The following is a 12001-nucleotide window of genomic DNA, read 5'->3' as shown; positions in this document are numbered from 1 at the left end:
AACTCTCTAGTCCTGGATGTTTTTTGGTGGGAGGTTTTTTTTTTTAACTGATTAAATTTCCTTAGGGTAATTGGTCTGTTCCTGATTCAGTCTTGGAAGATTGTCCATTTTTAAGAATTTGTCCATTTCCTTTAGTTGTCCATTTTATTGGAGTATAATTGTTCATAGTAATCTCTTATGCTCCTTTGTATTTCTGGTATTTTTTTTTTTTAGTTTTTTTTTTCCTCTTGCAGTACGCGGGCCTCTCACTGTTGTGGCCGCTCCCGTTGCGGAGCACAGGCTCAGCGGCCATGGCTCACAGGCCCAGCCGCTCTGCGGCACGTGGGATCCTCCTGGACTGGGGCACGAACCCTTGCCCCCTGCATCGGCAGGCGGACCCTCAACCACTGTGCCACCAGGGAAGCCCGGTTTATCAGTTATTTAGATTTTTTTCTAAGAAGCAGTTTTTAGTGTCTTGATCTAAATCAGATCAAGTTTTTAGTGTCATTGATCTTTTGTTTTTGTAGTCTCTGTTTCATTTAGTTCTGCTCTGATCTTTATTAGTTCTTTCCTTCTACTAACTTTGGGTTTTGTTTGTTTTTTTTTAGTTCCTTTAGATATAAGGTTATTTATTTGAGACTTTTCTTGTTTCCCGATGTAGGCTTGTATTGCTATAAACCTCCCTCTTAGAGCTACTTGCCCTACATCCCATAGATTTTGGAACACTATGTTTCATTTTTCTAAAGATATTTTTAAATTTCCCCTTTGATTTTTTCATTGACCCATTGGTTCGTTTGTAGCATATTGTTTAGACTCCATGTGTTTGTGTTTTTTGCAGTTTGTTTCTTGTAGTTGATTTCTAATCTCATAGTGTTCTGGTTGGAAAAGATGCTTTATGAGATTTCAATATTCTTAAATTTGTTAAGACTTGTTTTGTGGCCTCACAAGTGGTCTGTCCTGGAGAGTATTCCATTTGCACTTGAAAAGAATGTATTTTTACTGCTTTTGAATGGAATGTTTTATATATATATAATTACTTGGTCTAATGTGTCATTTAAGACCAGTGTTTCCTTCCTGATTTTCTGTCTGGATGATGTGTTCATTGATGTAAGTGGAGTGTTAAAGTTCCCTGCTCTTGTAGATTTTGCTTGTTTGTAAAACTCTTTATCTCTTCTTCAGATCTGAATCATAGCCTTGCTGGGTAGAGTACTGTTGCTTGTAGTTTTTTCCCTTTCATCACTTTGAATATATTGTGCTACGCCCTTCTGGCCTGCAAAATTTCCGCTGAGGAGTCAGCTAGCAGTCTTGTGGAAGTTCCCTTGTATGTAACTAGTGCTTTCCCTCCTGCTGCTTTTAAGATTTTATCTTTCTCTTTAATTTTTACGATTTTAGTTATAATGTGTCTTGCTATGGACCACTTTGGATTCATCTTGTTTGGGACTCTTTCTTCCTCTTGGACTTGGATGTCTGTTTCCTTCCCCAGATTGGGGATGTTTTCAGCTATTATTTCTTTAAATAATAATAAATTTCTCCTGCCCTTTTTTCTGTCTCTTCCTGCTGGGATCCCCATAACGTGAATCTTAGTAGGCTTGACGTTGTCTCACAGGTGCCTGAAACTATCCTCATTTTAAAAAATTCTTTTTTCTGTTTGGCTTGGGTGATTTCCACTGCTCTGTCTTCTGGTTCACTTATCTGTTCCTCTGTATCAGTCTACTGTTGATTCCTTCTAGTGTATTTTTTTGTATCAGTTATTGTTTTCTTCAGCTCTGTTTGGCTCTTCTTTACATTTTCTAACTCTTTGTTGAACTTTTCGCTTCGTTCATCCGTTCTTCTCTGAGTTTGTTGAGCATCTTGATGGTCATTGCCCCAGACTCTTTATCAGGTAGATTGCTTACCTCCACTTCACATAGTTCTTCTGGGGTTATGTCTTCTTCCTTTCTTTGGAACCTATTTCTCTGTCTCCTCATTTTGCCTAATTCTGTGTGTTTATTTCTGTGTGTTAGGTCAGTCAGTTACGTGTCCCAATCTTGGAGAAATGACCTTACGTAGGAGATGTCCTGTGGGGCTCAGCAGCACACTCCCCTCTTGTCACCAGGGCTGTACACTCTAGGGGTGCCCCCTGTGTGGACTGCATGGGTCCTTCTGTTGTGGTGGGACTGACTACTATGGGTGTGCTGGTAGGTGAGGCTGGCCCCTGGCCCAGTTGACTGCCAGGCCCTCCCTTGTGCAGTGGCTGCATGCCCACTGGTGGGCAGGGTTGGATCCCATCCAGCTTGGTGTGCAGCCCCGGGGTTGGGGGGGGTCTCATGGCTGGTGCTGGCCCATTGGTGAGCGGGGCCAGGTCCTACCGCAACCCTTGTCTTTGAAATTTCATCCCAGGATCATTCAACAAATAACTGTGACCATTAAAGGCCGTGGTGGATAGGCAGATTTTCACATTTTAGCTTTGTTATGAATGACTTTGCCATATTTGGTAAGAAAGAAGTAAAAAGAACCCGTGAGTTTGCCCTTCATTTAATTCGTAAAACAAAGAAAAAATTAAAAAAAAACCCATCCAAACTGCCTTTTACTGAGTACGAGGCTATCCTTCAGGATTTAAAGCAGTTTCAGGTTTGATCATTCATCCTCAGTTATCCTGTGTGTAAGGTTAGGTGGTATCCAACTCACTTAAAAGCTGATGAAAGTCATATGACCCAGCAAATAAGCTGGCAGGAAAGAGCCGTTTTTAGACCTCATCTGGTGCTTTCATATACTTCATATACTTTAAATGCTGACATTTTTTTTACCTATGAGTTACATAAACAAAACCTTAGATCAGCGTGTTTCATTTGATGCAATTCTTAAGAAAAATGTCAGTGGGATAGACTTTGTGAAAGAAGAGTAATGCAAGTATGTATGGTGATGGTAGAAAGATATTATTTTGTAGAACAGATTTATTACAGCAGAGTTGGCTGACAAAAGTATTTCAATGAAGCAAACTTGTAGGATTTCCCTACTGACTTCTCTTTTTCCTTGAAATGTGATGAGATAAAAACTGAGCATCTGGTAACATGCTGGTGACACAGTGCCTAGTGTGGCTTTTGTTTACTGGAGCACCAGTGGGAGTTTTATCTGTGGGATATTGTCATTCCAATTTAGCAGTTTGTTTTGTTTTTACAGTATGTTCCACCATCTCATTTCGACCACCAGCTGTTTCTGGGTTCCTCCTTCCTGTCTCCTTTTGTTTATATTCTATCTCAGAAAAGTCAAAACTCTGAAGCTTTTTCTTCCTTGAGTGAGAATGAAGAATGTGAGAATGAAGTGACAAGTAGGTCCAAAGCAAAAACAGACCTCACCAGAGTAAATCCACATATGATAGCTGTTGCTATGTGTACATTAGGAAAATAGTTATCTGAAGCAGACAACTCACCTTGGAGAGTTTCTAAACTTACCCAAAGAGTCTATTCTAAGCGATCAAAAATTTAGCAGTTGCCTTAAGATAGTTGCACTTCCCTAGTTTTACGTAAATTACTGCCTCTTCCAAAAGTTGATTGCACGTAGCTTTACTGCCTGAAATTTGCTTTCTCAAAAGTGACTACAGTTTATTTTTTAAATGAAATTGTTACATGACATTCATCATTTTTCAATTTTATCATAGCTTCTAAAGTGACTCATGATTAATAGTGGAATTTAAATATCGAACTGAAAAATCAAAGTGTGAAATTCTGGATGAAAAGCAAATTTTGAAAAGAATGCTGTGGGACTTCCCTGGTGGTGCAGTGGTTAAGAATCCGCCTGCCAATGCAGGGGACATGGGTTCAAGCCCTGGTCCGGGATGATCCCACATGCTGCAGAGCAACTAAGCCCATGTGCCACAACTTCTGAGCCTGCGCTCTAGAGCCCACGAGCCACAACTACTGAGCCCACGTGCCACAACTACTGAAGCCCGCATGCCTAGAGCCCGTGCTCCGCAACAAGAGAAGCCACCGCAGTGAGAAGCCTGCGCGCTGCAATGAAGAGTAGCCCCTGCTCACTGCAACTAGAGAAAGCCCGAGTGCAGCAATGAAGACCCGGTGCAGCCAAAAATAAATAAATAAATGAATAAATAATAAAAAAAAAAAGAATGCTGTAGTTGTAATGGTAATGGTCATGGTGGTGCTCATCTTTGGAAAAACTATGTATAGAAGCAACAGTTAAATCATTGATATTTTTGGTATATACTTAATTAAGTGTTTAGTTTTTGTAAAAGTAAGTCATTTGGATTTAAAAACTATTTTTAAGAAAGTTCTAGTTACAGATTTAAAACCCAACTCTTTAGCCAATGTTCTAAGGTGTATTTATTTGAATAAATGAATTATAAAGTTTTTGAAAAGTCTGTCAATTGATATTAATATCAGTATATTAATAGGGCTAGACATTCCATTATTTTATAATGCTCCTGTTTTAATGCCGATTTCTGAATGATACAGGACAGATGTCATTTTTATGACAATTCACAGTTTAGGAAGTTATAGCCAATTATCTTTATAGGTATATATACTATATTTTGTTTCATTTGTAGAAAGTGTAATTGGTTCCTGAGTCTAGAGTAAGTTTACTTACGTTTGAATCTGGGCTGATGCACTTAACCTAAGTGTCACTTCAGACAAGCTAAACTGTGGCTAAGTTTTCTCCTCTGTAAAATGGGTTGAAAATAGTACCCATTTGATAGGCTTATTGTGAGGAATAACTGTATTAATTAGCAATAATGAATTACCCTAAGCTCTTCCTGTTGTGCCAGATACATAGTAAGAGGGCATTAAACAATTATCATTATTACTTGATTATAAAGACTGTATTATCCAATAATGCTGGAGTCATAGAGATCTGGGTTTAATCCCTAATCCTAGACTATCAGTTAAGTGACCTTGGACAAGTTAGTTTAACCTTTTTGATCTCAGTGTTAACATAAACATAATAGGATTGTTGTACTGGGTAAGCTTATCTCATGTAACTTAGCACATCTTTTGGTTGGATTAGATATGATAAATGGCAGCTCAAAAAAGAATGTAGTTTTCTCCTTTTTCATTTCTAATTTTACTGATTTGCATCTTCTCTCTTTTCTTCTTGATGAGTCTGGCTAAAGGTTTATCAGTTTTGTTATCTTCTCAGAGAACCAGCTTTTAGTTTCATTGATCTTTGCTATTGTTTTCTTCATTTCTATTTCATTGATTTCTTCTCGGATCTTTATGATTTCGTTCCTTCTACTGACTTTGGGTTTCTTTGTTTCTTCTTTCTATAGTTGCTTTAGGTATAAGGTTAGATTGTTTACTTGAGATTTTTCTTGTTTCTTGAGGTGAGATTGAATTGCTATAAACTTCCCTCATAGAACTGCTTTTGTGGCATCCCATAGGTTTTGGGTTGTTGTGTCTTTGTTGTCATTTGTTTCTATGCATTTTTTAATTTCTTCTTTGATTTCTTCAGTGATCTCTTGGTTATTTAGTAGTGCACTGTTTAGCCTCCATGTGTTTGTGTTTTTTACAGTTTTTTTCCTGTAATTGATTTCCAGTCTCATAGTGTTGTGGTCAGAAAAGATGCTTGATATGATACCAGTTTTCTTAAATTTTCCAAGGCTTGATTTGTAGCCCAAGATGTGATCTATCCTGGAGAATGTTCTGTGTGCACTTGAGAAGAAAGTGTATTCTGCCCCTTTTGGGTGGAATGTCCTATAATACCAATTAAATCTAACTGGTCTATTGTGTCATTTAAAGCTTGTGTTTCCTTATTTATTTTCTGTTTGGATGATCTGTTCATTGGTGTAAGTGGGGTGTTAAAGTCCCCTACTATTGTGTTACTGTCGATTTCCCCGTTTATAGTTGTTACCCTTTGTCTTACTTATTGAAGTACTCCTGTGTTGGGTGCATGAATACTTAAAATTGCTATATATTCTTCCTGGGTTGATCCCTTGATCATTATGTAGTGTCCTTCCTTATCTCTTGTAACAGTCTTTATTTTAAAGTCTGTTTTATCTGATATGAGTATTGCTACTCCAGCTTTCTTTTGATTTCTGTTTGCATGGAATATCTTTTTCCATCCCTTCACTTTCAGTCTGTATGTGTCCCTAGGTCTGAAGTGGGTCTCTTGTAGAGAGTTGTGCATGTGTATGCACAACTGACACCACGGAAATACAAAAGATTATAGGAGACTACTGCAAACAATTATATGTCAATAAAATGGACAACCACAAAGAAATGGACAAATTTTTGGAAAGGTGCGAATTTCCAAGACTGAACCAGGAAGAATTGGAAAACATAAACAGACCTATCACAAGTAATGAAATTGAAATTGGTCCAGACAAAAGTCCAGGACCAGATGGCTTCACAGGCGAATTCTGTCAAACATTTAGAGAAGAGCTAACACCTGTTCTCCTCAAACTCTTCCAAAAATTGCAGAAGGAGGAACACTCCCAAATTTATTCTACAAAGCCCACCATCACCCTGATACCAAACCAGACAAAGATATCACAGTAAAAGAAAATTACAGACCAATATCACTGATGAACATAATGCAAAAATGCTCAACAAAATACTAGCAAACAGAATCCAGCAACACATTAAAAGGATCATACACCATGATCAAGTGGGGTTTATCCCAGGAATGCAAGGATTCTTCAGTATACATAAATCAATCAATGTGATACACCATATTAACAAATTAAGGAATAAAAACCATCTGATCATCTCAGTAGATGCAGAAAAAGACATTTCAACTACATGAATCAAATGACAGGATTTTCTAAGTTGAAACTTAAAAACAGAAACCCGTGCTTAGGACCAAGAATGAGATTCCTGTAACTAATTTAGGCATCAACAGTTGGAATTTAGACCAAACAAATAATATAACAAGCAAGACCCATTCAGAAATGAGTATCATACAAACACAGTCCTGTTCCAAGTGTGGGAAAGTATCAGGAAGTTGGGAGATTTCCTTTTGTTCCTGGAGTCTTACTGAGCTTGAGAAGAAAAACCAGTTGAGGAAACCTGGTAGAGAAGAAAGCAGGTGCTGATTCAGAGGAGGAACTCTATTTTTGCTCTCATATCATCTTCTTTTCGTGTAAAGACCTCTTAGAAGAAGTTCCAGCGTGCTTAGGAGTGCACCGCCGCCTCGCTGCACTGGGAGCTGTCCCTCCAGTCATCCATCTGGACCTTTCTGGGGCTGCCTGGGGAATGGGCAGTAGGAAGCCTTCCCTGGGCAGGTTTTTAAAACTGGAACTGAGAAAAGTAAACCCGTCTCTGAGTTCCTAAAATGTAGCATGTACGGCCTATGGTGTGTCAGCAACGTGTTTCCCAGCACGGTTTCAGAGAGGAGGAAGCCGCTTTGCAAAGAGAAAGAGAAGAGGGAAGCTGTCGTGGAGAAGAGCGAGGGGGCAGGCTGGGAGTGTTCGACTTATCTGTGGTTCTGCTGTGTACGAGGCTCACCATGCACCGTCCTGTCCACGTGTTCCTGAGAGGCATACCTTCCTTAAGTTCTCTTAGCATAAGTCCTGTTAAGAAATCCAATCTGAGCTGGGTTTGTATCCCCTGCAACCTAGGATCCAAATTATTTTATTTTCACCTATTTCTCTCCAGTTATTTGGATGTTAAATTCAAATTAATGTGAAAGAAGTATTGGAACATAATAGCAATGAATCGTGCTTATAGTTTGCCTGGCACTATTTTTTGCACTTTACTTATATTAACTTATTTAATCCTCAGAATGATCCAGTGAAGATCCTGTGGTAATATCTCCATTTTATATATGAAGCACAGTGAGATTAAAGAATTTGTCCAACTTTATATGTATATATTAGCACCAACATTCCAACCCAAATGGCCTGGCCCTGCCATGCTGTCACCACTACTGTCTCTGCCTCTGACTGGTGTGCTTCTTTCCTTCCCTCCGAGCCTTCTGTCTGTCCCACTCTGGCTGCAGTGTCATCTCACAATTATTAAATGAGCAGATGAAACAGAAGTGCCTGTTTTGAAAGCAATAGCCCCATTTCGTCAGTTCATGTGTTTGTGATCACAGCTGGGCTTATTCCCCTCTGCATTTATGAATTCTGTCACTCCTCAGCCAACAGCGTCTAGATACAGACTGTTCAGTCTGGGAGGTACAAGATAAGTTGGGCACAGAACTTACTCTGAAAGCAGTGCCAAGTAGCTGTGTGACTATTCTCAGATTTTAAGGTCAGCTCATCATCTAGGAATTAAAGTTCACTGGGAAGTTAATGTTCTCAGAACGTCTGTCTGGGACTGGTGTGTTCTAGATTAAGACATTTCCCCCATTGTTTACAGATATTTCAGCCTCTCAAAAAGCTCATCAGTCACACACACACACAGACACATACACACATTTATCCACGTGCCTCCCTCCATCAGCAACTGGAAATTGTCACAATTCACGCATCACCAGAGATTTGCTTTGATGTCCCTGCCATCTTCCAGTAAAATCTGCTTGATCTCGTCTGCATCTTGTGGCCTGGCCTTTTGTTGCCTGATGAATTTCATCATTATCATGTGATGCTCTCTGTGCTCCCCATTCTTCACTTTTTATAAGGTCATCATTTTAAAAATATATGATCATAAAAGGTTTGTTTCAAACAGTTCTGTTCCTTGAATATCAAGGTGTTCAGTCTCCAGGTAGGTATTCTGATAGTTACAGTGTTGCTGAAGATGTCATAGCTGAGAAGGTTTCTTTGGAAGTGATCTTCAAGGATGGGTGTGTGTGTGTGTGGCTAATAGGGTGGGGTTAATGCTTGTTGAGTGAGTTATTTTGTGAACCATCAATGGGCCTGATTTTCCTGGGAACTTGTGTTTCTTTAAATACTTGTCAGATTATTAGTGCCTCTTGTTCTAAAATGTCATGATCATAGTATAGTGATTGCTTATGCGTCAGTGTTTTATAAAGAGTTGCTTTTTATTTTTAAAGACTGTGTGGAAAAATCTGCTGAAACCCTTCTCTCAGTTAAGCCATATACAAGACTAAGGATTCTGACCCTAAGGCTGTGTTAGAATCACTCCCCATAATGAGAAGAGTCACTGATAGGATTGGTTGTGTTGGAAGAAAGGTTGAAAAAATAGTGCTTCAGGAAATAAGATGATTCCTAGTCAAAGCTGGAAGATGAGGGCCTAGCTGAAATTTAAAATCAGGCAACCAAGGTTAAGTCTGAGGTAAATATTGTTTACATATAAAAGAATCTGTAATTATATAGCCACCTAATTAAAGGAAGGATTTTTGAATAAAAGATATGCAAGAGGGGACAAGGAAGCTTTTGGGGGTGGTGGATATATATGTTTCATTGTCCTCGATTGGGCTAACGGTCTCTCTGTTGCATAAATGTGTCAGAACACACGTATGAACACATTTAAGTGTACATTTTACACTGTAAACGCATGCAGGTTATTGTGTGTCTGTCACACCTCGATAAAGCTGTTAAAAAGAAAAAAATCATAAGGATCCAAATCACAGGAAGCCTTTCAAGTAAAGTGCTCACCAGTGAGTCCTTCCCTCCGCCTGCGCCCTCTAGCCTGGGAGGTGAGCCAGGCTCCATCCCACTGGGAGACTTGTATTAGCCCCACAAAGAGGAACATGTGATAAATGCAGTGGAGGGTCCACCAAGAGGGAGCATTTTTAGAACCACTGCACATTGGGGACTGGGGGGAAATTGAGAGATTCTCTAATCCTCTAGGAAAATAGATTTACAGTTTCTAGTGACTTGTCCAAGAGAGTGCAGCTATTGATTGGAAAACTAAAGAAAGCAAGTGATTTTGGAGAGGGGGGGTCAGTGAGCTGCCCTTGAAGGCAAGCTGAGCTTGGACACGTGTTGCCGTGGAGACGCGCCTCACAGCCAGAAGAGGAAGGTCGCGAGGCATAGAAGCAAAAAGAACAAGGAGCATATGGACAAGACTTTTAGTGACCACACAGAACATGGAGAACAGCAGTGAGAGATACAGTTGGAACCGTTTCCTTTTTAAGGAAAGTAATGAATTGAGTGAACTTTCCATGACCAGCTTCTACAGGGAGGATGATTGTTTTCTTATGTGACACAGATCACTTTCTACTCAAAAGTTCTTATTATTAAATAACATGTGGTACCCCTCAGTTCTTATTAATACTTTTGGAAATTCAGAGTTATAAATACAACCTAAGACAAAAAAAAATCTTACAAAAATTTGACTGTAATGAAGATACATTTCTAGTTATTTTAAAATTCATTTCAGAATTTTATTAGTAAAAGTACAGACTCTGTCCTAATTATAAATTATAACATAATACTTTCAGCTGAATAACAAAGGAGTAAAATGTTTTTTGAAAAACATTTCAAAATAAAAAAAATAACATGTATGGGGTGTCTGTACATATGAGGAATTTGTCTTTTTACTTGAATAAACCAAGTTGCAACACATTATGTAATACTTGCATAAATATGTCATGTAAAAACCTAAATATATCTCCATTTGCATTTATATGACCATAAATGTATCTTTAAAAGGACTGAAAAGATTCATTTGCATTTATATGACCATAAATGTATCTTTAAAAGGACTGAAAAGATTCACATCAAAGCGGTTACTTCTGAGGAAGACAATGGGATTGGATGGGCCGCCTACAAAATCTGATTCAAAACGTCTCAACATGGAGAAGAACATCTTCAGGTGTTAACTGTGTATTTAAAAATATGTTTCAAAAAGATGCAAAAACAAATATAGTCAGTAACAGACTAAATATTTTAGTGCCTTGAAGCCTAGAAATGGAAAATTAGAAGTGACTATTCTAAAAATCTGTTATAAATGGATTAGTTAGTAAGTGGAATTGTAAATGTATTTATATATATCTCTTCACATAGTGGAGTGTAAGCTTATAGGTCTCATTGTTCCGGTGGCAGCACAGGCTAAAAATACAGATGAGTGAACAAAGAATTAGATAAATGCATAGATGGAAGACCCGTACTGCCTTATAAAGGAAAGTCATTGAGATCTGGGCTGTATTCCTAAATCACAGAAGATTATATTTTCAGGGCTGAAAACACTGAGTCACGTGATAACTGAGTAATTATCCAGGACAGGTTTATACATGTTCTTCAGGTGTGACCTTCTCAGGCTTTTCCTTGAGCACCTGGTGTTCTGTCTCTTGTGCCTGAAAGAGTAGGAGGTGATTTTCACCCACTGGGAGTTCTGAGCTTGTCCACTCTTGCCATCCCTTCTGTCTCTGATGCTCAGATCACCTGGGAGGGAAACTCGCCCTTCCTGGATTGTAGTATGTTTGGTCCTCAGTGTCCCCATAGGTCTTCAGTGTCTTTAAGGTATGATTTTGGTAATTTATTGGCTTTTTCTAGTTGTTGCAGAGATGCCTTGCCATGACCATACCACATCTTTCACGGAAGGGAAATCCTGCAGGCTGTGCTTAAAACCTCATCTTGATGTCGCATGTCATTACCAACAGCGTTATCTGCCAGGAAGTTATTTCACACATAATTTTTCTTTGCCGGCAACTGGGAGCAACATGGCCTGTGGGTTGGATTTCCTCAGAAAGAGGGTGTTGTTTGTGTCCTTCCTTCCGGGCTGGGAGCGTACTCTCTCCGGGGCTGCCTCTCGCTGTCTGCCACAGGCCCCAGCGCACCCGGGCTGTGTTTGTGCCTGGCTGCAGCACAGCCTCCGTCCACCACCTGGGGTCCTGGAGCCGCCCCAATCTGTTCTAGCCCTGAGAAAGGAGTGTCCATCCTGCCTCTGTTTCAGCATCTCTGTGGGGGTGATCCCATCATCTTGGAATTCCTGGAATGTTGGTCACCATGGTCCGTCTCTCATAGAGACTTCTAGTGTATGTTTGAAGATTATTCAAAGGGGGCTCTAATAATGTATTTCTTTTTTATTCACCACTTCCCTTCCCTTAACCTATAAACTCGTGGTTTGAATTTAGTGCCAGGAAAAGTTCTGTTTCTTTAGAGTTGACATGTTTTTTACTGTGCAATTATGGCATAATGGCAGCCACACAATTTATTATTCTCTATCTGTCTGTCTGCCTGTCT

At 39.3% G+C, this 12001-nt stretch overlaps 1 protein-coding gene across 5 annotated transcripts in view; it reads left to right on the top strand.

Annotated features, from left to right (window-relative positions):
• LOC116750941 overlaps positions 1 to 12001 on the top strand; it is a 300839-nt gene that overhangs the window by 73436 nt on the left and 215402 nt on the right. The window contains exon 7 of one of the 5 annotated variants that reach the window (XR_004349174.1): positions 3617 to 3813. The exons of the other annotated variants lie outside the window; for them this stretch is intronic. The gene's annotated coding sequence lies outside the window, so the exon portion shown is untranslated. Of the gene's footprint in view, positions 1 to 3616; positions 3814 to 12001 lie in introns of those variants that run through there. 5 annotated transcript variants of the gene reach the window in all.

The sequence above is a fragment of the Phocoena sinus genome, chromosome 1 (assembly GCF_008692025.1).
Source record: "Phocoena sinus isolate mPhoSin1 chromosome 1, mPhoSin1.pri, whole genome shotgun sequence".
In the NCBI taxonomy this organism is placed as follows: domain Eukaryota; kingdom Metazoa; phylum Chordata; class Mammalia; order Artiodactyla; family Phocoenidae; genus Phocoena; species Phocoena sinus.
The sequence above is the reverse complement of the archived record's forward strand: the minus strand, read 5'-3'. Positions and strand labels throughout refer to the sequence as shown.